The sequence below is a fragment of the Chinchilla lanigera genome, unplaced genomic scaffold (assembly GCF_000276665.1).
Source record: "Chinchilla lanigera isolate Chin_1 unplaced genomic scaffold, ChiLan1.0 scaffold00091, whole genome shotgun sequence".
NCBI lineage: Eukaryota > Metazoa > Chordata > Mammalia > Rodentia > Chinchillidae > Chinchilla > Chinchilla lanigera.
In genome coordinates, this window is record NW_004955492.1 from 851,167 (window position 1) to 877,893 (window position 26,727).

The window sequence follows — 26,727 nt, forward strand, 5'->3', positions numbered from 1 at the left end:
ATCCTCCTGCCTCAGCCTCTCAAGTAGCTGGGATTATAGGAGTGTGCCACTGCACCCAACATATTATCAATTTTTTAAACTATGCTATATTTGAGCATTTTAAACTATGCTTTCTGTCCCTAATAACTTCCACCATAAAATAGACATGTATAGACACCTATTACTGATTAAAAACTCTTCCCCAATTGATCTTGAGAAGTTAAAAAAAAAATGAGTTGGTGGTTGCCAGGGCCTGAGGAAAAGAAGGAATAGAGAGTATTGCTCCAGTTTTACAAAATGAAGAGAGTTACAAAGATGAATGGGGATGATGGTTGCACAGTAGTACAAATATACTTACACTGAACAATACACTTAAAAATGCTTACGATTAAAAAAAGGCTTATGACTGTAAATTTTTACTTTGTCACAATTTTAAAAATTGAAAAAAGAGGAGGAATAAAATTAGTCCTTAATTATAATAAATTGATGATTAGTAGATCTTAAGAAAACAAACATCAATAACCACTCCACCAAAAAGCTACAAGACAATCAGATAGCTGTTCACTTTCCATATGTGACAAGCACGGAATGTGGAGAACTGACTGAACAGAGCACATAAACTACATTTCCTGCTAAATTTTTCTTTTAAGCATATTAGATTTAAAACAGAAAATAACATTATGCAACATATTGATTAAGGTTCCTGAAAACAAAATACATCATATCAAAACTTTCACTTACTTTTTTAGAAACATTATTAGTGTTTTAGTCTATTTTCTGTTGTTAATGACCCAATACTAATGACTGGGTAAATTAGAAAAAAATGAAGTTTACTTTGGCTCACAGTCCCGGTCCAAGGTGGAGGGCCTGCATCTTGTGATGCCATTCCTGGTAGAAGAGTCTATAGGAAGCACAGGGACCATTACATGGTGAGAAAGAGCGTGGGAAAGCACACACGTGTGGTCTTTCTCTTCTTCGCATAAAGTCAGGGGCCCCTCCTTGATGACCTTCTCTGATCTTAATTACCTCCCAAAGACACCACCTCTGAAGAATTACTTCTACCCTCTTAATATACCTCTCAATAACGATGACATGAGTTTTAGAGGAGACAAAATTATTCAAATAAAGCAAAAGGGCATTTCCAGACTGAATCCGCAAAAAAAGTTTATAAAACAACCTGATGGGTGAGAAAATTGTTAACCTTTTATTTTTTTAAAACACTATATATTGGGGCTGAGGATTTCACTCAGGGGTGCAGCACCTGCCTGGCAAATGTGAGGTACTGAGTTTGATCCCTGGTATCAAAAAACCAAAAACAATATATATTAAGATATAAATCATATAACACGAAATTTACAGATTTGAAGTGTACAACTCAATGGTTTTTGGTATAAAACATTGATTTTTTAAAATAATGTTGAAATATATGTAACAAGGTTTGCCAACTTAACCATCTTGAGTATACAAATCAGTGACATTAATTATATTCAGTGTTTTGTAATCATCACCATTATCTAGTTACAAAACTTTTTCATTATCTCAGGCAAATTCCATAACCAATAGGCAATAAATTCCTCATTTTTCTCTCCTCACAGCCCCTAGTATCATCAAATCTATTTTTCATCTCTGAATTTGCCTTTTGAAGATATTTAATGAGTGAAATCATATAATATTTGTCCTTTTGTGTGTAGTTTATTTCACTTAGCAATGTGTTTTCAAGTTTCATCCATGCTGTAACATGTATCAGGACTTCATGTCTTTCTGTAGGCAAGTAATAGCCCTTTGAACCTATGTAGCATATTTTGTTTGTCCATTCATCTGCTAATGTATACTTTGATGGCTCCTAATTTGGGGTTATTGTGAATAAGGCTTCAGTGAACACTGGCATACATGTATCTGCTTGAGTCTTCTCAATACCTTTGAGTATATACCCAAAAGTAGAACTGCTAGATCACACAGTAATTCTATGTTTATCCTTTTAAAGAACCAGTGAATTATTTTCTACAGCAGCTGCACTATTTTAGAATTCCACCAGCAATGTACAAGCCTTCCAACTTCTCCATATCATTCTTAACACTATTTTTCATTTTTATTTATTTTAAATTAAATCACTGTTTTAAACTGAGACTTTACAACTGCTTATAATCAGAGCATAAATTAACTAATCATGCCTAGCATAAAAAGTTGAAGAGATGACTTGAAGCTGAGTATCCCTTATCCTAAATACTTGGGTGCAAAATTATTTCAGATTTTGAAATATCTATACTCATATGAGATATCTTGTGGATGAGACCCAAGTCTGAATATAAAATCCATTTATCTTTCATATATAACTTACACATATAGCCTGAAGGTAATTTATAGATACTAGTTTGCCTGTGTTTTGATTGCAACATATCACATGAAATCAACATATTATTAATTTTCTACTTCTGTGTCACACTGGCACTCAGAAAGTTTCAAATTTTGGAGCAGTTTTGATATCTGATTTTTGTATCAGAGATGCTGTATGCTATATGAGGTAATAGTTCAACAATAAAAAAGACACACAAAGGGGAAAGCATATGCAAAGACCGTAACTGGGAAAGAACTTAGCATAATTGAGGTGCTGAAAGAACTGTGGCTGGAAGCAGTGAATGAGGTAGACTAGAGTGAAGAAAGGAAAAGCGGGATCCTAAGATCAGATCATACAGGATCTAAAGCTGACAGTAAGTAGCTGGAATTTCAAATGGCAGTGGGTTAGAAGTGGTACCTAGGGAATAAGTAAGAAGCTATGTAACCTGTATACTTTCTACCACCAAATTCCAGATACCTGATCTCAGGCGCAGGTAAGATCAAACAATAAAAAACAGTATCTTTCTGGAAAACCAAATAATTCCAGAGAAAGGGCTGTCAGATGTTCAGATGCCGGCACTTGAAGGAACCTACAGAAAAACCCATATGGTCACCTGACATCCTATAGTAAAGAACAAACAAAGGGTTTCCAATGAATTTTCTAGTATCTCACCCTTAAATATGAACAGACAGCCAAGGATTACCAGACATTTAAAAATAGCTTCTCAAGAAGAGAGAAAGGGGTCACATCAAGCAAACAGAAAAGGAATGGGGACTCAATTCAAAAAATACAGAAATAAGCCAAAAGTGGTGGCACACATCTATGATCCCAACACTCTGGAGACTGAGGCAGGAGGACTGAAGGCCAGTCTGGGCTACCTAGTGAGTTCAAGGCCAGTCTAAAGTACATAAGCAACATCCTGTCTCAAGAAAAGAAAATATGCAAGAACAGTAAAGATTTCAAAATATACACGGTATCACTAAGAAACACAATTGCATCCATAAACCATAAACAGGATGCTATAAAAAGAATATTTAGAGAAATTTAAACTATAAAATAAAGTCAGTTAAAGAGTTAGAGGATAACATTGAGGCAATCTCCAACAAAGTACAACAAAAACAAATACATAATAAGAGACAAAAGAAACTTAATATAAGTTTCTTAATAACAAGAGTTTCAAAAAGAGAAAATGGAGAGGAGCAAATTATTCAAGAAATAACAAGAAAAGTACTTTGCACTGAGAAATAGACATTTGTTATTTAAACTAACGAAGGCTCACTAAAGATTTTTTGGTCACAGACATCCTATGAAACTATATGCTATGTACTCTTTCTCAGGAAGCTACTAACACATATTAGTAAACCAAGAGAAAGGAAGAACTGAGACCCTATCTTATTTAGGAAACAGGACTCAACATAGGATGGAGACAAAGGGAATTCCCAGATCCAAGCTTTCTAGCAGACTTACAAAAACCTCCAGTCCATGTCAGAGCAAGAGGATGAGAGCAACCAAGACAGGTATCCAGGGAAAAAAGTGGACTCTGGACTCAACACATCCCTACACACATAAACACACAAACTAGTAAACAATAAGCAACAAATCTGTTAAATTCCATACAAACATCTTAAATTTTTAAAATAGCACATCAACAATAAAATAAATGCTTTATACCAGCAAGGCAATGATGCTTCCATTTTGGAAATATATTAACATAAGTAGTATCGGAAGAGTATGATCAACTCTGTAGATACTGAAAAAGTACTTGACAAAATTCAAACCACATTCCTACAAAAAAAATCAGAATTGAAGGATCCTGCTTTTATATCTATCTATCTATCTATCTATCTATCTATCTATCTATCTATCTTAGCCTCAAACCTATTAGATTACCTAATAGAGAAATATTAGATTTTTTTGGCTAATGTAAGGAAAAAGTTAACCATCTTTACCATACATAATCTTATTTAATACTGCACTTTCTCACACATAATCTTATTTAATACGAGAGAAGGAGTCAGAGGAACAAGAATTGGAAAAAAAGAGGTAAAATCACCTTGACTTGTAGATCACATGATTATCAGAAAACTCAAAGAATGAATGAACTACTGTATGATCAGATTCAGAAAACTGAAATCATCAAGGGCACAAGAAAGCACAGGTAAATTCCTTTAAAGCCAGAGAGTAGACAAACTTTCTTTCCCCTGACTCAAATCCAGAAACAAAATGCTAGAGACACATGGACAAATTTGGCACCACAACCAACCATCAACAAATGCAAAAAAATTACAAATAAAGAGCATGCAAGATTAAAATATTTTGTACAACCAAAATACACAATAAGGAAAGTAAAAAAAAAAAAAAACCTGGCAAAATGAAGGGGTACATATATAAGAAATATTTGCAATTTATACATTAAAAGTTGATATGCCTGCTATGAAAAGAATCTCTAAAATTTCAATGAAAGTCCAAACCAAATAGAAAAAATCAGAAAATAGAAAAATACAGGACCCCTGTAAACTCAGAGAAAGATAATTTCTCTCATAATTCAAGAACAGCATTCTTAAGCTATATTTAATATACCATACTGATGTATCAGACTAGCAAAATTCTGGCAATATACTTAGTTATATAGGCTACAGATAAACAGGCACTCTAACATCAGCTTAAACACAAAATGTCATAACTTTTATGGAACAGATGTCAATAATTACAAAAATTACATATGCATTTTACTCTGACCCAGAAAGCTCCCTGGAAAATGCATAAACAAAGCTATTTTTGTAGCGTTATCTATAACAATAAGTAGTAAATGAGAAATTGGTTCAATATAGTACACACTGGGCATCAGAACTGTGGAGTGCAAACCACCTGTAAAAAAATGAAGAAAAGGAGATATCAAAACACCAGAGAAAAACTAAAGTGGACTTCATCAAAACTAAAACCTTTTGCGCCTCAAAGGATACAATCTAGAAAGTGAAAAGACAGTAACAGAATGGTCAAAAAAAAAAAAATTACAAATCACATATCTTTAAAAAATAAACTACTTAGAATAAAGTATTCTTGCAACTCAATAATAAAAAGATAAATAACCCCATTAAAACACAAAGATTTAAACATTTTTCAAAAAGATACACAAAGGACCCATTAGCATATAAAAAGATTCTCAGCATCATCAGTCACTAGAGAAATACAAGTAAGAACTATGACATCCACTTGACAACCACTAGGACAGCTACAATTTTTTTTTAAAAGACAATAACGAACAGTAGCAGAGATACAAAGAAACAGGTATCATTATATGCTACTGGTAGGATTGGAAAATGGTGCATTTGCTTTCAAAAAACAGTTCAGCAGTTCCTCAGAAAATTTAGAGCTGTTATATACCCCAGCAATATTGTCCATGAGAATTTACAACATGCCCACACAAAAACAGATACAATGTATATTCACAGCCCTGGTATTCCTAATGGTCAAAAAGTGGAAATGGCCATCAACTTCTCAATGGATAAACAAAATGTGTATTTCAGTATCCACTGGAATGTTATTCACACAGGGCAATATTATTCAGCCATAACAAGGAGTGAAATAATGACATACTACTAACACAAGCTGCAAAATGGAAAAATCTTAAAAACATGCACAAAATTTAAAAAAAAAAAAAAAAAAAAGACCTCTTAGGGGTGGGGACATAGCTCAGAGACACAGCACCTGCTTGGCAAGACCGAGGTCACAAGTTCAATTCCTGGTACCAAAAAAACCCCTCTTAAAAACAAGCATAAGAAGCCACACATAAAAGACTACACATTATATGATTTCACTTATAGGAACTGCCCAGAATAGGAAAATAAATTCAGAGACAGAAGGTAGATAAGTGCTTGACAGGGGCTGGAGAAGAAGAGAATGGGGAGTGACTGATGTTATGTTAGGGCTTTCCTTTGGGAGGTGGTGAAAATGTTACTGAATTGGGTAATGGTAATGGTTGCAGTACCTTGTAATTATACTAAAAACCACAGAATGGTTCACAAGACTTACTGGAGACAAGTCACTTGTCACTTTGTTCAGTTGAGGATTCAGGAAGGGATTATCTTTGTAGCTCCTATTAAAAATTATCAATCTAACAAACTACTTTCACATAATGATTGCTGATTTTTTTTTTGGGGGGGGGGAATTTCTCTGGTACCGGGAATTGAACTCACGACCTGTGCTTGCCAGGCAGGCGCTGTGCCACTGAGCTAAATCACCAGCCCCTGATCGCTGATTTTTAGATGTGTCTCCCTTTACTTATTCTGGTACATTCCCCACTCTCTAGGAAAACAGCTGCTCTCTGCTTTTGTTGTTACTATTATTAACTTTAAAAAACAGCTACAATGGAAATGTTCAAACAAAAGTAAAGGGAGTTATAGGAATAGCTTCTGCTAAAACACTATTAATATTTCATTGCTTTACTTTTATTAGTACAATTTGCAGAACATGTTTATGTTCGTTGTGGGGAGTTGGTACACCCACATATCTGAAGTCTTTTTTTATCCCCTTTCCCTCATCTCCCCCCCCTTCCCACCATCACTTGATCTCATCTGAAAAAACTTTATCTCCCTACTTCCTGTTATGTAACTTTATTTTGTGCTTTTTACTTATATTTTGGGTTCTCACCTAAGAGAAACTATGTGATATTTAAGCTTGTATGTCTGATTTACTTCCCTTATGGTAATGGTCTCAAAGTACATTTATTTTCCTACAAATGACTCAAGTTTATCTTCCTTTATGACACAGTAGTGCTTCACTGTGTCTAACTAACACAACTTCTTTATCCATTCATCTTTGAGGCCACTTCCAAGATGTAGCTACTATGAATGTGCTACTATGAGTATGCATGTATCACTGTAATATACCTTTAACTCTTTTGAGAAGATAACCAGAAAGGCAATAGCTCAGTCAAATAAAATTTCTAGTTTTAGTTCTCTAAGGAATCTCCATACTGGTTTCCATAGTGGTTGTCCTAGATAACATCCCTACCAACAAGGTAGAAGGGTTCCTTTTTCCTGCAGTCTCACCAGCATTTGTTAATATTTGATTTCTTGATCATGGTCATTATTTCTGGCATAAGATGGAATCTTAGTGCTGTTTTAATTTACGTTTTGCTGATAGCCCATAATGTTTAATATTTCTTCATGTATTTATTCACCATTTGCACTTCCTCTTCTGGCAAGTGTCTATTCATTTCTCTTGCCCATTTTTCCACTGCGACTTTTATTTGGGGGAGTCTAATTTTTTTTGAGTTCTTTATTCTATAAATTAATCCTTTGAGGAATAGTTGGCAAGTTTTTCCCACTCTGTAGGTTGTTGTTTCATTGTGCTGTGTTTTGTTTTGTTTTTGCTCTGCAGAGGCTTTTTAATTTGGAATGATCCCATTTGTTGACTCTTGGCACAATTTGCTGTGCAACTGGGGTTTTCTGTTCAGTAAGTTCTTGCCTACACCTGTGACTTAAAGAGTATTACCCATTTTACCTTTTATCTCAGATTGTTTCTTTTTCTGTTTTTTGAAACAAGGTCTCATTATGTAGTCTGGTCTTGAACTCGTGTGGATATTCCAGCCTTAGCCTTCCTAGTGCTGGGACTACAGGTGTGTCAACTTGAGAGGTTCAAAGGTTAAAGTGATTCAGCTGGGAGCTAGGGTCCTTACTTTGTAAATATCCCCATCCTGTCTAAGAGGAGGGCATGGAAATTCTGTGAGTGCTACACCCACCCTGGTGGAGGGGGAGGGGTATCCTGCTTACAGTATAAGGGAAGAAAAGAGGCTTACTTTCTCTTTTCTGCTCTTGTTGCTTTTGCTGTCTTCTGCTGCCTTGAAGTGTTGCCCCTGTGCCATGCCACCCTGCTTTGGAGCCAGCCAAGTATGGACTGGAACTGCCACAAACTGTGAGCTAAATAAACCTTTCGTTCCTTAATTTTGGGTGTCAAGTACTTTGTCTCAGCAATGAGAAAAAGTAACTAAGACAAGGCGTATGTCACCATACCTGGCAGACTGTCTCTGATTTTACATTTAGATCCAATTTTATTTTGGTTTAGAATATGGTGAGAGATATAAGTTTAGATTCGATCTTCTACATGTTATAAGTTTTCCAAGAATCATTTATTGAAGAGTTTATCTTTCCTCCTGTATATGTTTTTGGCCCTTTTGTCAAAAAACAAATAATTGAATGTGCTTGGAGTTGTTTCTGCATCCTCTATCCTAGTCCATTGATCTTCATGTCTGTTTTTGTGCCAGTATATATATATATATATATATATATATATATATATATATAATTTTAATACACTGTAGTTTTGTAATATAACTTTAGGTTCAGGATTGTAATGCTTCCTCACTTTACTCTTGCTTCCCATGATTGCTTTTACTATTCTGGGTCTCTTCTGCTTCCATATGAATTTTAGGATTTTCTCCTATTTTGATTGGGACTGTCTTAAATCTCAGTTGTGGAAGTATGGTCCTTTGACTATACTGGCTGTCTATTCAAGAACAGAGTATCTTTCCATTTTCTGATGTTCATTTCAATCTCCTTTCAGAGTACTATAGTATTCACTGTAAAGGTCTATCAATCCATAGTTAGGTTAATTTCTAAGTATTTAATTTTTCTTGGTGGTATTGGTGAATTTTTTCCCATAATTTCCTTCTCAGTGAGTTGGCATACAGGAACACTGTTGATTTTACACCCTGCTACATTGCTGGATTTGATTATTAATTCAAAGAGTCTTTTGTTGGATTTTTGGGGTGTCTTCTATGTTCATAATCATGTCATCTGCAAATAATGATTTTCAGACTTTTTCCTTTCCTAAACACATCACCTTTATTTTTTTTCTTGCCTAACTGCTCCTGCTAATGTTTGATTACTACATTAAACAGGAGTGATGATCATGGACGTTTTGTTCATGTATGTATGTATGTATGTACTTATTCACTTATTTGGTGCTAGGAATGGAACTCAGGACCTTGCACTTGCCAGGCAGGCCTATGCTGCTGAGCTATATTCCCAGCCCTTGTTCCTAATTTTAAAGCAAAAGCTTTCAGTTTCTCCTCATTTAGTATGTTGCAGTAGGTTTGTCATTAATGGCTTTCATCAGTTTATGATAAGGTCTTTCTATACCTATTTTATTTGATGTATTTATCATGAATGGATGTTAGATTTTGTCAAAGGTTTTTTCATCTACCGAGATGATCATGTGATTTTTGTCCTTGCCTATATGATAATATTACATTTATTGATTTGCATATGTTGAACCATCCTTGCATTCCTGAGATGAAGCCTACTTGATCATGATGTATGAAATGGGGATGGGGGTACCGGGAATCAAACTCATGAGTTTGCACTTGCCAGGTGTATGATCTTTTAGATGTTGTGTTGTATTGTTTGACACTATCTTGTTATAGATTTTTACCTCCATACTTATTAAAAGAGATTAGGCTCTAGCTCTCTAGCCTTGTCTGGTTTTGGAATCAGTATTAACGTTAGCTTCCAGGAATGACTTTGAGAGTATTCCTTCTCTTTCAGTTTCATTAACGAGCTTGAGAAGTACTGATGTTAGATACTCCCTGAAATTTTTATAGAATTCAGCAGTGAATCCATCCAGACCTAGGCTTTTCATATTTGGAAGGCTTTTTATTATTGCTTCTACTTCACTGCCTGCTACTGCATCATTCAGGGCTTTTATATCTTCTTAGTTCAGTTTTGGTAATTCATATACATTAACAATCAATTCATTTCTTTTGAATCCTCCAATTTACTGGCATACAGTTTTGTGAAGTAATTCTGAATTTTGGCATCATTCATTGTAATTTCATCTTTTTCATTTCTAATTGCGCTGAGTTTGACCTTTTTGATAAGACTGGCTAAGAGTTTGTCTGTTTTGTTTATTCTTTGAAGGAACCATATGTTTGATGCATTGATTCTTTGCTTTTTTTTTTTTTTGTCTCAATCTTATCGATTTCTGCTGATACTTATAATTTCCTCCCTGTATTTGCCTTGGGTTTGCACTGTTCTTGTTTTTCTGGAACTTTCAGGTGCATCATTTGCTTATCTGGTCTTGCTCTATTTTTGTGACACAGGCATTCACAGCTAGAAACTTCATTTTTTTTTACTGTGTCCCATAAATTCTGGTATGTTGTACTACCATTATTATTTAGTTCTAGAAACTCTCTTCTTTCTCTCTTGATTTATCCTGTAATCCATTGTTTACTTAAGAATGTATTGTTTAACTTCCGCATTTTCATAGTATCTGTGTTTTCTTTTGTCATTGATTTCTAGTTTCATTGTGCTATCACCTGATAACATGTATGGTAGAATTCCAATTCTTTTGCATTTACTTGAGCATGCTTTATCATTTTGACATATATTTTAATCTAAATAATTTTTTCAAATTCCCAAGATCTACCTATCAAGTATTCACAGAAACTTATGCTTACTATAAAAATAATATATAAGTATAAAACAAAATTCAGTTTAAAAATATATTACTTCTTCTAAAACCCTCTCTGATGTCATAAAAAATACCTTCAGGCGCATTATTTGCTCATTTGTGGTAGGGGTACATACTGTCAACTTTCAGAGATCAGCAAGATCTGAGCCTAAGTCATCCAAAACAGTAGGTAAGAGAAAGGTATTTTTTGTTTGTATTTCTCAATTTGACTCTTAAATTATTTTTTGCTTTTATTAAGTATTCTGAATCAAGAGCTGGATATTTATGAAAACCAAATAATCAGAAATTCTCTATTACACAAATGTTACCTACCAAATGAATATACTCCACTAATCTATTTGTAAATTTATAGTTTTCACATTATTTTAAGGTCATGAAAGTAACTGTTTTGCTTTGTTTTCACTTAAAGGTTTTAAACCGAAGTATATAGCACATTTAAGTTAAAACAATTAATCACATGAACAGAGAAAGGTTTGCCATCAATGTCTTTTATTGCCTCTATCTACTGTTTGCGACACTGCTTAATTTGCACAATCACAGTAAGATTTCAAATTGCATTGATATATAATACCAATGTAAATAAACCACTAACATCTGGTAATGCTTGATTTGTCCTAAAAGTATCACATTCTATAAAATAAACTTCCCAAATTAGTGATTTCTTTAAGCATGAAACATTTCCTAACATAATGCCTAGAAATCTAACATATATTGGAAAAACTTTTGTCTGCTTAAACTGAATATATAGTAAACACAATTTTCAGCATCCCAAGATCATCACATTGAACAGCTTAGCCATATCGAGCTGCACAAGAGCTGTCTCCCCTACATCGTGATCTCCCAACCTTGGAGGTACTTGAGCCCAGATGATTCTTGGTGGGGATCATTATAGGCTGTTGAGCCACCAATAAATGTAGGTGGTCACTTTACAGTGCAATGATGGCTTGGAAAGGTTAACTAATGGTCCACTCAATAGACTGAAGAACAAAGTTTCACTAAAAAGAAAAACCAGAGTAAAAATTATTTACTTTATTACAGAGTAAAAATGACTTACTCTTGAAGACTTTCTCCTCTCCCACAACAGAACTGCCTCTTTCCTAAGTGATGTGTCTATTTAGAATGTAAGACTTAACAAAGTATAAAATTAGTTCCTATGTGTACTATAACATAACCAAAATTTAATAAGCAAATATAGAAAATAGTAAGCTAAGTGAATATTTTATGTTTTATTATCATTTTGTCCTTTGAGAAGTACTCTACAAACATTTTTTAAACAGTAACCTAATGTATGTAAGTGTTATCTGAGCATGTGGAACACTAATTTTAACCACAATTAACTGAGTGAAGGGCACTTTATGGTCTTATTACCATCAATTCTCTTAATTATTCTATGATAGAATACCTAGGATATTTAATCAATTGGTCAATGTTTATTTGTATTAAATAGTACTTTTGATTTTTTGAGTACAGATGCTATGAGAGCTAATGATGCTAGAAGAGAGGTCAAGCTCCATTACCTTGTGTGGGAGATTAATATAGCATTTCCTGAAGAACCAACATTGAATTAGAGGCCTCTAGGACATGGCATTAAAACAGCAAGGTTGAACCAGTAAAGACTGAAGCCTCAGACAAAGCTGACACAGTGCATGGGGGCCAGAATATTGGAATTTATTTCTTAAATTTAATTTAATTTAATTTAATTTAATTTAATTTAATTTTTGGCACCAGGAATTGAACTCAGGACCTCATGCTTGCCAGGCAGGCACTGTGCCCCTGAGCTATATCCCCAGCCCAGACAACTGGTATTTCATAAGCTGTTATAAAGGATTTGGAATTTTAAGGGCAATGGGAAGTAACTGAAGAATTTCTGGTAGAAGAAAATGATTATAGGTTTCCAACAGCAATTCAGCTCACAAGCTCAGTCTCTACAAATTGAGAGAATCCTACTATTCCCTTCTGGTGATTATTAGCAACTGCCATGTGATTTAAGGCAGGAGAAGTGTGCTAGAGGTACTTTTGGTATTGTTCCCTAGCTCCAAAAAATGATCCCTCCTTCTTCCGAATATCACTAGGTCTAGATGTGATGCCCAAAACATGTATGGTCACCTTGCAACCCTGAGCAGATTGGCCTTAGAATAAAACTCATGTTAAGGGTCATAGAATGAAACAAAAGATAAATGGTTCTTTGCCAACTGATTGTATTACTTGGAGTCTACCCTATTTCTGGACTTCCACTAACATGAGATATTAAATGTGTAATGCCTTAATGCCAGTTTGAGTCAAGGATTTCTGTATGCTTCAGCCAAAACATCTTTGATATAATTAGCCTTGTGTTGGTGGTTAACTGAAATCACGAATGGGATGAGATTCTGCAGGGAGATAGAAAGTAAGCATAGTATATAGCACTGAGGAACTTCACATTTAATTCCAGGTAGTAAAAGAGGAGTTCTTTAGTCCAAACACAAAAGCAGCCTAAAGGTTATAAAGGAAAGCAAAAAAGTCTGGTAATAAAGATACACAAAAAAGGAGTGCTCAGGGAGGGAATGGCCAACAATGTCTACACGCTGTTGAAAGGTAAAGCAAAATGAGGATTTTGCAGCTCAGAGGTCAGAGCTGAGCTGACTATTGAAATCTGGAGCAGTTTCAATACTCTAATTAATGGTGGTATGAAGCTGAACTGGGCAGGCAGAGAAATAAGTGAAATAGAGAAAATAAAAATTATTATTTTGATGAGTATTTACAGACAGGGATCATGAAGAAAAGAAAATCTTAAAAATGAACATAGAGTCTAGAAAATATTTTTTGTTTGATTTTATTTTTGTTTGCTTTATTTTGTGGGTTCATTCTTGTTTATTTTGTAGTCATGGGAGTGACTGAGTATAACAGAATACAAACTGAAGGAGCTTGTACAGGAGTGGATAACAATAAAATAGGTAAAACAGGTGAGAAGTTTCAGAAAAGAATGTTCCATAGACAACAGGTGAAGAGAATGACAGATGTAGTAGACAGTGAGCACAGGTGTGTTTGCAGATCTGGAATAAAGTACGATAAATATGTTATTTCCTAATGATGGCTTTTCTCTCCTCCTGAAAAGATGGCCAAAGTTGACTCCAAGAATAAGCAAATAGGAGAAAGATATGAGGAACACAAAAAAAAGTTCAGGTAAGTCATCATGAAAAGTAGAACGATCTAATCAGAGAAATAAAGTATGACTAAAAGCCCAATGAACATGTATGTTGGTTTCCAAGAACCTGCAATGGAAGCTGCAGACAGGAGAGTGTTATGGTTAAACTCAGTCAGAACCTGGGTTTTCCCTGTACCGTATAGATACTGTAAAGATAAAGAGCTAGTTCTTTTGGCCAACTTTGCAACCCTGTGATTACTTTATAAGTAGTGCTTTGCTAGGTATTTTTAAGAAATTTTAAAAGTTGGTGTTCTCAGGTCAAGGAATTGGGAAGATAATTATAGAGATGAAACTTAAATAATAATATATGACAATGTAAAAGTAAGAACTAGTTCAGACAAGTTTTAAATAATACACAAGGTAAATTGAGGGATCAGATCACTATAGGATAGTGCTAAGAAGATAAACCTTGATAGGAACCTCAAAAGCCAACAACCTTTAAATAGAATTTAAGCTGATTATTTAATATACCAGTGCTGATTGTGCATTTTAAAAAAGGAAAGGATAAGAAGAGAAAACTCATTAAGAGAATAATCAGACAGTTGAATGCCTGATGGGATTATAACTGCTGAAGGAAAAAGAATGTAGAATCTTATATATATATATATATATATATCTGTCTATTGCTTTCTAGCACTTTTTAGGCCACAGCGCACAGAAAAGAGAATCCAAAATGAACCCATCTATCACTGAACTGAGGAGACCAAAATGAGAGATTAGAATGGCCAATTTTCAATTCAGTCTTTCTTTTTACAGAATTCCAGTTTTTCAAAGTCAATTACATTTTACAGATCAAGTTTCAGGCCCTCTTCCCATCCTATTATTTACAGTATTTAAGATCATTCTAGAAATGGTGCCTCTATTTAAGAACAAATACTGGGGCTGGGGATTTAGCTCAGCGGCAAAAGCGCCTGCCTGGCAAGTGCAAGGTCGTGAGTTCGGTTCCCGGTACCGGAGAAAAACCAAAAAAAAAAATACTTAGATAAGAACAAATACTGACCTCAACAGCATTATGCATCTAAAATTTCCCATTGTACTTCAAATCCAAAATTTTATTTTATTTTTTTTTCTTCTTCTTTTTTTTTTTTTTTTTTGGGTGGTACCAGGAATCAAACTCGGGACTTTGTGCTTGCCAGGCAGACACTTGTGCCACTGAGCTATATTCCCAGTGCTAAATTCAAAATTTTAAAGACTATTATCTTTAAACGAAGTTTGGTGGCACACGCCTGTAATCCCAGATATCCTGGAAGCTGAGGTAGAAGGATCACAAGATTAAGGACTGACTGGACAATTTAGAAAGATGCTGCCTCAAAATTAAAAGGCTAAGGATATAGCTCAACAATACAGTAACGGCCTAGTATGCAGGAAGCTCTAGCTAGGTTCAATCCAGAGCAACACACACACACACACACACACACACACACACACACACACATTCTCTTTAAAATGTAATTTTAACAAGAGCAGTTACAATACAATTCTTGTATGTATCTGATAATCAAAAATTGAAAACTAGGTAGATTTAAGAAACTCATTTTTAATGATTATTTGATCAATCTTGCATGTCTCTATTTGTTTTCCTGAGAAACCACTTTGAAGATATCAATATGTAATACAACAACCATTGTTAATTTCCTACCACTTTGTCTGTAACTCTGTATTGTTTGTATTGTTCTTATGCTATTTTGTAAATCGAAGTCTGTTATTATGTTTTCCTTCTTTTATTTTTAAAATAAATTTTTAAAAAACCAAAAAAACAAAAGAAACTCTGATTTAATATCCTTTAAAAAGAGAGAACTTTGTGCATTATCACTTGAAGTTTAACTGGGAAGATAGAAGAATACTAACACTGGAAAAAATATTAATACTAAATCCATTTTGGGGCCATCTCAGAGAGTCAGAAACATAGACAGATCATGAACAAAACATCCAAAAACTCTGGGACATGGTTAAATTCTGGTATAATAGAGGTGCAGGGGGCTGGGGATTTAGCTCAGCGGCAAAAGCGCCTGCCTGGCAAGCGCAAGGTTGTGAGCTCGGTTCCCGGTACCGGAGAAAAACCAAAAAAAAAGAGCTGTTTAATAGAGGTGCTAAGGTTTGGACTAATGGTACAGAACATCTATTCAATGAAATAATCACAGAAACTTCCCAAATCACGGGAAACATATACAGGTATAGGAGTCATTTAGAACCCCAAATGGCAAACACAGAAGAAAACCTCCCGCATCACATTAAAATATCAAGCATACAGAACAAGGAAAGAACACTGAAAACTGTGAGAAAGAGTAACTGCAGAATTCTCTACAGAAACTCAAAAGGTCAGAAGGACATGGAATGATGTATTTCAAATCTTAAAAGAAAATAACTGCTAACCTAGATTACTATATCCAGCAAAGCTGAAGGAAGAAAAAAGACCTTTCAAGATAAGTATCAACTAAAAAAATCTATGATCACTAAGTCAGCATTGCAGAAGATACTTCAAGAATCCTACACAGATAAGGAAGAGTAAATAAGCTATTGAGAATTAGAAGAGAATCAAACATTAGAGAAACAAGAAAATGACAGGAATTAATACACATCTTTCTCTAATAACACAATCTAAAAGGTCTTTAACTTCTCCAGTTAAAAGACAGACTGGCAGGTTGAATTAAAAAAACAAACCAACTCTTTGCTGCCTGCAAGAAATACACTTCACTAGCAAAGACATACACAGGATGGAAATGAAAGGATAAAAAAACAATATTCCATGCAAACAGAACCTCAAAGCATGCAGGAGTAGCTATATTCACATCTAACAAAGCTAACTTCAAAATAAAATTAGATGAAACAAAAAAGGCCACTATATATTGGTAAAGGAAACAATTCACCAAGAAGATATAACAACTCTAAATATATAGCCACTGAATACTGGTTTATCCAATTTCACAAAACAGATACTACTCAACACAAAGGAACACATAGATATCAACACAATAACAGTGAGTGACTACCATACTCAACTTTCATCAATAGACAGGTCATATAGACCAAGAAAAAATCAACTTGGAACTATCATAGTTAACTACACTACACAGCAAATGGACCCAATGGATGTCTAAAGAATATTCCATCCAGCCACTACAGAATATACATTCCTCTCCATTCTCCAAAATAAATCGTATTTTAGATGACAGAGTAAGCCTTAACAAATACAAAAATGGAAATAATTTCTTGTATCTTATCAAATTATAATAGAATGAAATCAGAAATCAACAGAAAGAGAAAACACAGAAATACATGGAAATTGAACAATATGCTTTTAATGATCAGTGGGTCTTTGGGAAAAAAAAGCAAGATTCCTAGAATCAAATGAAAATGGAAACACAACATACCAGAATCTCTGGGATACAACAAAGGCAATTCTAAAAGGTAAATTTATACCTATGAGTGTCTACATCAAAATGAAAGATAGATCTAATAAATAATCTAATGATGTATCTCTCAGTGTTAGGGGAAAAAAAAACCCACAAAACCCAAGAGAAGAAAAGAAATAATTAAGATTGGAAGTTGAAATTAAGTAGAAAGTAAAACAACAGTACACAAAAATCAACGAAATAAAGTGGATGCTCTGAAAAGACAAAAAGGATTGATAAAACCTTAGCTAAACTAACCAAAACAAAGAAAAAAAAGAACCAATTCAGTATGAATTGAGATGAAAAAGGAGATGCTGTAACAGATGCTACTAATAGCCAGAGAATTATTAAAATTATTTTAAAAACCTGTATTCTAATAAATTGGAGAACCTAGAAGAAATGGATATACACGTCAACATTGATGCAAAAATTTTGATAAAATATTTGCTAATGAATTCAACACATGAAAAGGATCATGTAACATGATCAAGTTGGTTTCATTCCAGGAACACAAAGATGGTCCAACAACATACACAAGTCAATAGATGTAAAACACAAAATAAATAATAACAAGGATAAAAATAATCTGATCATCTCAATTGATGCAGAAAAACTCTTCAACAAAATTCAACATCTCCTCAAGATAAAGAAACTAGATACTGATGGCTCACACCTTGAAACAGCAAAGGCCATCTAGGACAAACCCACAGCCAATATAATTCTGACAAGAAAAAACTGAAAGCATGCCCTTTAAAATGAGGAATGAGGCAAGGATGTCCACCTTCACTACTCCTATTCAATACAGTATTTGAAATTTTAACTGGAGCAATTAATTAGTTAAGAAAAAGAAAGAAAACAGATATAAATAGGGAAGAAATCAAATTATCCTTATTTGTAGACAAGCACAGACTTATATGTAAAAGACCCTGAAGACTCTACCAAAAGACTTTTAGGGAATGACAGATTAATTTAGCAAAGTACCAGGATATAGAATCAACATTTAAAAAAATCAATAGCTTTTCTATGTACCAGTAATGAGCTAGCAGAGGAGGAATTCCTTTCATAATAGCTTTCAAAAAATATCTAGGGATTGATCTAACCAAGGAGGTGAAATATTTCTACAACAATTTCAAAAACTGAAGACACTAGAAGGACCTTCCTTCATCATAGATCAGCAGAATATTGTTAAAGTGATCATATTACCAAAAGTGATCCAGATTCAGTGCAAGCCCCATAAAATACCAATGACATAAGAGGTTTGTAATAGCACAGGAAATAACAGAAGAATCATCAAATGGGACTGTATCAAATTAAAACGTTTCTGCATAACAAAGGAAACAACAAAGTGAAGGGACAGCCTACAGAGCGGGACAAAATCTTTGAAGGCCACTCTTCCAACAGAGGATTAATATCTAGAATATATTTTCTAAGCTAATTGTACTACTAATTTCTATTTGTTTATAGAAAGGAACAGTTAATGCTTATATTGTTTGATCAGTTTCACATACCTGTATCTGGTAATCTAAGCAATTACTTTGAAGATAACAGTATGCAATATAATAACCACTGTTAATTTCCTATCATCTTGTTTTGAAATTTTGTATCATTTTTAGTTTCTTAGTATACTCTTTATATAAAAATTTTTTCAAAAAACTTAAAACCAAAAAAAAAAAAAAATAGTCCAGTCAATAAATTGGCAAATAAATGGAACACATGTCTCAAAAGAAGAGGTACAAATTGCCAATAACTACGTTTTTAGAAATGCTCAACATCTTCCCCACCAGGTGTGGGCATGCCTGTAATCCCAGCAGTTGGAATGCTGAGGCAGGAGGGTCACTGTGAGTTTGAGGCCAGCCTGGACTATACTGTGAGACCCTGACTCAAAAAACAAAACAAAACAAATCAAATCAAAACAAAAACAAAACTGCTCAACATCTTTAGCCAGTAGGGAAATGCAAATCAAAAATATACTGAGATTCCATCTCAATCTAGTCAAAATAGCTATCATAAAGAACAACAACAACAAAGACACAAAGATAAGAGGGTCTATGCTGTTAGTGGGAATGTAAATTAGTACAGCTACTATGGAAATCAGTGTGGGAAGTGGAGGTTCCTCAAAAAAAAAAAAAAAAAAACAAAATAGAGCTACCATTTGATACAGCTATACCACTCCTTGGTACATACCCAGAAGAATGAAAATCAGCATGCTACAGGAATACCTGCACTCTCATTTTATTTCAGTACAACTGACAACGACCAAGGTAGGTAATTAGCCTAGGTGCCTATCAACAGACAAATGGATTTTTTAAAATGTGGTATACATACACAATGGAGTATTATTCAGCTGTAAAGAAGAATGAAATTTCGTCATCTGCAGGAAATGGAACAGGAAATCATCGTGCTGAGTGAAATAAGCCAGACTCAGAAAGACAAATATCCCATGTTCTCCCTGATATATGGAATATAAAAAGGACAACATGAAAGTAGAGGGGAGGTTATAATTAGACAAGAGGAAGGAAATAAGGAGGAAGGGAGTGTATATAAGGGAGGATAGTAGGGGGTTGGATATGATCAAAATATATGTATTGAAACCCAGTATTTTCTAAAACTAATAGGCACTAGTAATAAAAGAAGACAGAATTTGGGAAAACTATATTTAATATCCCATTACACCATTACTACTGATAACTACCAAGGATGATCTGATTCTATGGATGCTACAACTCAGCTGATCTACTTCTCTCTTTGCCATGTGCATCTCATGAAATTGTATTATCTTAGTTTGGATAACAGCCCACACCCTATGGAAATTTGAAGACTGAGGACTTATATCAGTTTTCCAGAAATTAGCTACTTCAATCCAAATTGAATTTATCCAGCAAAATGATGGATGAACAATTCCTCAAGACAATGAGTTCCTCTTTCAAAACAGCAAGAATATTTTAGCACGGAAGTCAATCACAAATATTCTCAAACATTACTCTCTTACATATAACCATTAAAATAAAGATAAGTATTCCTACCCGCTGCCCCTGCACCTGAGCCAAGTTATCTCCATAATGTGAGGTACTATGGCAACAGACAGAAATGAGCCAATTATCTATGCTTGTTCTTAGATTACTACTTATCATTAACAGAACATTATGGAATGTTCTGATTACCAGTTTTCTAATATTCCTTTCTTTCCACATCCTACTTTTGCAAGTAATCATAGTTTTACATTTTGTTAACCTTACATACTTTTGCAGATTTATGAAGGTACTTTGAGAAGATGAAGGCATATCAGTATAAAAATATAAGTGGATGGGTTTTAGGAAGACAGAGTAATACAACTTAATATAATTCAAGTCATACACTGAATTCAAACCAATTTAATTATGTCTGTGTGATCTTAGACAAACACAACTTTGCTGAGTCTGTTCTCTTACTATGAAATTATAACTATGAAGTTATACTTTCATGATATCTTGTGTGAAGACTAAATGAATATGTAAATTGCCTAGTACATAAGTGCTCAAAATGTTAGTGACACCTAAAGGGGTGAGTGAGGATGTCACAGGCAAAATTTACAATGAAACCTAACTTCCTAAAAACTGCTTAAAAAGTAGACTTCTAAAGCAATCTATTGTACATGGTCAGTATCTTCCTGACATTTTTAAAATCACCGTGTCTTTAATGATGTTTTTAAAATATAACATTTATAATCCAAATTATGAGTTAATGTTATATGACAAGCTTCCAAAAGAAATCCATTTAAAAATATTTTATAGATCTTTCTTTTATGTTCACATGATAAATGTGTAAACTGGGAAAGAGCATCTTCCCTTCTTTAAATTATATTTTAAATTTATATGCAAGCAGACCAAAGATGGGGCACTAAATTTTCAAATGTATCTCCATTACACATAAAATCTGGGGAATACACAATGTGTTAGATATTTACTACTCTTCGAAAGAATAGTGTAAAATTACTAATAATGAAGTTGCTTTGAAAGTTAGAAATTAGAATAAATTTGAAATCTTCAGTGTGAAGACCTCATAAGTAACCTTTACTCAAAGACACTGTATCTTCACTCATATACAGTAGACTTTTTTTCTCTGTTAGACATTATTGTGCTGGTTTCAGTAATTGTGTTAAACTTTACAATACCAAAAACCCTACTCTGATCAATTCAACACCTAGCAAGAGCCTGGCATACAGTAAAGTTTCAATAAATGACATGTTAATAAAGACATTACAATTACACAAATTCTACTTGTAAGAAAATACAATATAACATTTCAGTGTTATCTTATGAAACAGATTAACTATGAAGTAACCTAGATTATAAGAGCATTTACCTAAAACAAAACTAACTTGCCTACTAAAATATTACTCAATTAAAAATTAAGAACACTTTGTACAAATTTTCAGTAACAGAAATTTTAGTTCACATATAAAATAATGTGACTGATATGTATATATAATCTCTGAAGAACTGATAAGTCTACTCAGTCCCTTTAAAAAAACTGATAAAATGGTATTTCATTACTTTTATCATTTCTATTTTTTAATAGTACATAATATTAGGCAAACTTATACCCACTTATGGAGCACTCTGGACATTTACTGAGGTTAGTTATTTGCCACACACCCAATGCACGCACCTGTAACTTTACAGTGACTCAAGAGGTAAGTCACTGTTAACACATACAGTATTTCTACTGCTATCTTGCCAAACACACATTTAAAGATCTTACTTTGTATTTTTTGTGAAAATATTTCCCAATATGTTAATTTCCCTTTGAGGACACTTAAATTAAAAATCACAAAGCTACTCTTCATTAGAAAATATACCAAAATACAATAGAAGATTAACTAAATGTCTAAATTTGAGTTGTATTAAATAGCTAATAATCTGCTAAATTTCCCACCTCAAATATATAACTGAATACACAAATGCTTTTAAAATTCAAAATAAACATTTCATTTTGCAGACTTTCTTTTCATTTGAATTTTTATATTAAAACTTCTGCTGCATTTTCAGAATCAAACTAATTTTAAAGAATTTTCTAAGTGGAAAATCAGTAACAGCAGGCACACACAGTGTTTCCTTAAAGTAGTACTTCATTTATCTATATATTTAAAAGATTATAACTAAACTATAATTATTCAAAAGGACTATTCTACCAGGCACTTATATTTAGATTCTTAACTTGTCTTCAGCCTTACCATTTGCCTTTTGTCCCAGGCATTCACCAATTCTTATGTTATGTAAATTGTATTTTCTCTCAAAACACTTAATTTGCCCACTGCATATGTGTATGTGCACGTGTATGCTGGGTATGATTATCAGGATGGGGGATGTGCTACAAGGTTGTGAAATTTCCACAACCAAACGACTAATGCTTTTAAGATGATAATTTGTATATGTATATTAAAGGGGATAGCATAGGTGACTGTCTTTGCACAGTTGCTGAGACGTATTAGCTATAATAGGAATCATTATCATGATACTCATTTATTTTATAAAATTGTCAACACCAAAAAATTTCAAGAATCAACACTAATATGAGACAAAACATTAGGAGGCTGGAGGAAACTCCAAAGAATCAATGTACCAAAATATAGTTATATTTGTTTTATAAATCTGACAATCAACACTCCAAGAAAGTACCTGAAAGCTACCATATGAGAAATATGGTTAGAAATTCAAGCAGTTACTTTTTATTTCTTGCCTAAATTCCTGGAAAAAAAAAATTTGTGAAGAGTTAATTCCCACAATGATCAAATGCTGAGGTGGCAAGTAGTTTTTCTCTGTTTTCTGAAGGTCGCAAATATAAAACATAACCTGAAACAAATATGGACAGATATGGGGCTGGGGATTTAGCTCAGCAGCACAGCACTTGCCTGGCAAGCACAAGAGGTCATGAGTTCAATTCCCAGTACCGGAACCCGCCCCCCCCCCTGCCCCACCCAAATATGACAGATAACAGGTACAGAAAAAGGAAACTACTAATTTAAAACCAATGGTTAAAATAAGAACTCTTATATAGTGTATTTCTGTTATTTGTACTGAAGATAAAGAAGGATAAAAAATATTATTAAAATTGCTTCAGGTCATTTGTTGATGCCTCAAGAGCATAACAAATGCTTATTTTCCAACTTTTGGGGATAACTAAGTTTTAAAAAAAGATTTAGAGGCATATTGTGACAGTTAAACACAAATTAACTAAGAAAAGATATATAGGTGAGCATGCCATACTATAAGATCATCATTCCTTTACATAATAGTTTAATTACTATTAAGATGGACTGAATTTGACTTGTGAATCACCTCCAGTGCCTACAATTTATACGCCAGCTATTTTATCCTTCGTTTTATTTTTTTATATGACTTGTGGGGGGTGTACAAAAGCAAAGCAGTAACAAAATGAAAACTAAAAATAGAAACTTTCTACACATAACTTCTACCATGAGAAACAAAAGCTCAAATCAATGATGAGTGAGGTTTCAGGCAGTTGGTGAATTTCATTTAAATCTGTGCTGTGGGCACATAAGGTCTTAAACACTAAGGTATATATGGTGCTTGATCTGAATGCCAAAACTACCATTGGCAGTGGATAACTTTCATACTGACAGCTTGTTTTTTAACAAGCTGTCAGTATGAAAGAACACTGATGGTATGCAATCTACAATCATTCTTTTGTACTAAAGAAAACAGAGTAAATAAATTTTAAAAGAACTCTGAAAAAGGCAGAAAGTATCCTCTTTCTTCCAGCCTAGATCATTCAAAGGCAGAATTTCACTGGGAACACAAGACTGCCCAGATCAGTATGGAAATTGAGACTATTCAGTTGAGGACCCATATTGCCCAAATTAACAAGAAAATAATACATTGTAGTAAGGTGCTCTAGGTATATTAACCTATTCTTGTAGTTACGAAGAAGCAGGTACTGTTTCAAATGCTTTAATAACTCATCTAATCCTCACAATAAGCCTCTGAGGTTGGTACAATTACCATTATTTCTGTGTTTATTATAGGCAAGCCTGGCAAGTTTAGCAATTTGTGTAAGTTCACTTTCCTAGAATTACAGAAGTGTGATTTAAATCCAAGCCATTTGGCCTCAAAAATCTGTACTCTTGATCTTCATCGTCCTATGTAATGACCAAGGTGTGGGTGCAGACCAAAGACAACAAAAAACTAATCACCTGGAGTTAAATGCTAAAGCCAAGTCACATGGTATTTTTGTTTTGTTTTGTTTTGCTTTGTTTTGTTTTATGACAGGGTCTCACTATGTAGCCTACCCTGGCCTAACTAGCCCAACTCAAAGCAATCCTCCTGCTTCATACTCCAAGTGCAAAGATTACAAGCATGCCCAATTAAATTAAAGTTTTCAAACTGTGAAAAGTATTTAATGATCAGAAGATTAAGACTCATTGTCCATTTTTTTTCAAGATAGGTCCTCTTTGCTTAAATGTAATGATGTTCTTCTGGTCAACTGAAGAACCAGGAAGATGATGAAAATCTGACACCAGAGAGTTAGGGCTTTAAGCAAGCAATGTTAAAGCAGTATATGATAGTTCTGTTACAAGTGTTAAAATTTTAGCTCCGATTAAATGTTCTTATGAAGATATGCCAAGAGTATGAATGCCTTTATTTACACTATCTGAACCACCCTAGAAAGGAGGATTACAAAAGAGTGAGAGTTCAAATAAATGTCACGCACTTATATGTGAAATGACATCTGCTCACAGCACCAACACAATGATATTGTAGGAACACATTATTTAGTAATGAACTGAGTACAGTTTTAGAATTCTGACTGACTTTTCTTTGTAAAGCTGGAAGCACTTACATGTATGTTTATTTAAACACCTTGCAAAAGCATAACTGCCAAAATAAACTGCCCAACTTATAGAATGTAAGGGAAAAATTTCACATGAACAATATAAGAAAAGGGACCATGTAACATACAAAAAATCACAGTTAAGAAAAATATTTTATTATATAAGTACTTTCCACATTTTCCAATCTTTGATTATCTAGCCTGATCATCTTACAAAGAGTCAACCAAAATACTGACTACAATGCAACCAGCAACAGTTAATGTAAAACAAGGAAAATACACCTGTAGTAGAAATTTCTACTCGAACAAATTAGATATTCAGAAAAATACAAAGATGATCTTGCCTACCAGAAAACACTCATATTTTTACACTTTTGAGTACAACCAATACTATCTCTTATAACTTCCAACAATTAGATCAATGACCCCCAAATCTAAAAAGGTTATACATCCAGTAATCATAATCTAAAACTACCATGTTTCTCAGTTTTTACAAAAGGTAAACATTTACTTTCCGACTTTCAGCTCACTGAATTATTTTAAAGAATGTGCTTGCCTCCATAACAACACAACCTACTGTAGGAAGAACTCTCAGGTGAGGCAGAAGGAGGAGACTAAACCTTCATAGTGAGGTCGTCTCTAAAACCTAGTGTACTCCTTACTGTCTTCTGGATGTTCCATCCCTGATGGGCTACCTGCGAACCTCCTCCAAGTTCACTGACACACAGGACATGCGGTTCTATGTACATACCAAATACAAAACCGGGTACTATAGGGATGGTATAAAACAGTGGGTACTGTGTGTTACATATCACATCCAATACTGTGTGCTGTGTACATGACATAAGTAACAGGATATTGCATAAACACCACGACACGAGGTACTACCTGCCCACTGCTTATGACAATGCTTACCCACCTCAAGTGAGACCAGGTATTGTGTACACAGCCTATACAAAACAAGGTTCTGTGCGCACACTATAAAACACTGGGTACCGCAAACAGCATATAATACCAGATACTATGTACAGTTTCTGACACTGGATACTGCACACGGAGATACTGTGCACACAATGTGTATGACACCAGATACTATGTACACATCTTCAGTGAACCGGATACTGCGTACACACCACGCAGGACACTGCACTGGGCGGGGACGGGAGTGTACACAGTATAGGACAGCAGGTAGTGTGTGCACACCGCCAAGACCCTAAGTACTGCATGCACTTGGTACAGGACACTCGGTACCGGAGACGCTGCAAACGACAGCAAGCGCCCTCTCGGCCCGGCCCAGGAAAAACGCGTGAGGGGAAACCTTGCAAGTGGAAGTTTGATCCTGGCCCTTCCAGAGATTCCTTGTCCCCGCCGCATCCACCGCAGCATCTCTCTGGAGCTCGGGTGGGAGGCGGCGGCGGACCCCGCACCAGCCCCGGAGGCCCTCCCGGACCTGTTGAGGCAGCGGCGGCCTCGCCGCGTGGGTCGCCCGCAGCCCTGGGGAGCCCCGCTCCGACCCCGTGTCGCCGCACTAGCCG

General features: G+C 34.5%; 1 protein-coding gene and 1 long non-coding RNA gene across 8 annotated transcripts in view; one reads left to right on the forward strand and one right to left on the reverse strand.

Moving 5' to 3' along the window:
- Positions 1-26,727, reverse strand: part of Zmynd11 (zinc finger, MYND-type containing 11) — a 103,551-nt gene that overhangs the window by 75,666 nt on the left and 1,158 nt on the right. The gene's annotated exons all lie outside the window — the stretch shown is intronic.
- The window catches only part of LOC106146697, a 24,957-nt gene continuing 7,860 nt past the window's right edge, over positions 9,631-26,727 (forward strand). The window contains exons 1-2 of the long non-coding RNA XR_001231249.1: positions 9,631-10,955; positions 13,881-13,948. This is a non-coding gene — a long non-coding RNA (uncharacterized LOC106146697). The remainder of the gene's footprint in view (positions 10,956-13,880; positions 13,949-26,727) is intronic.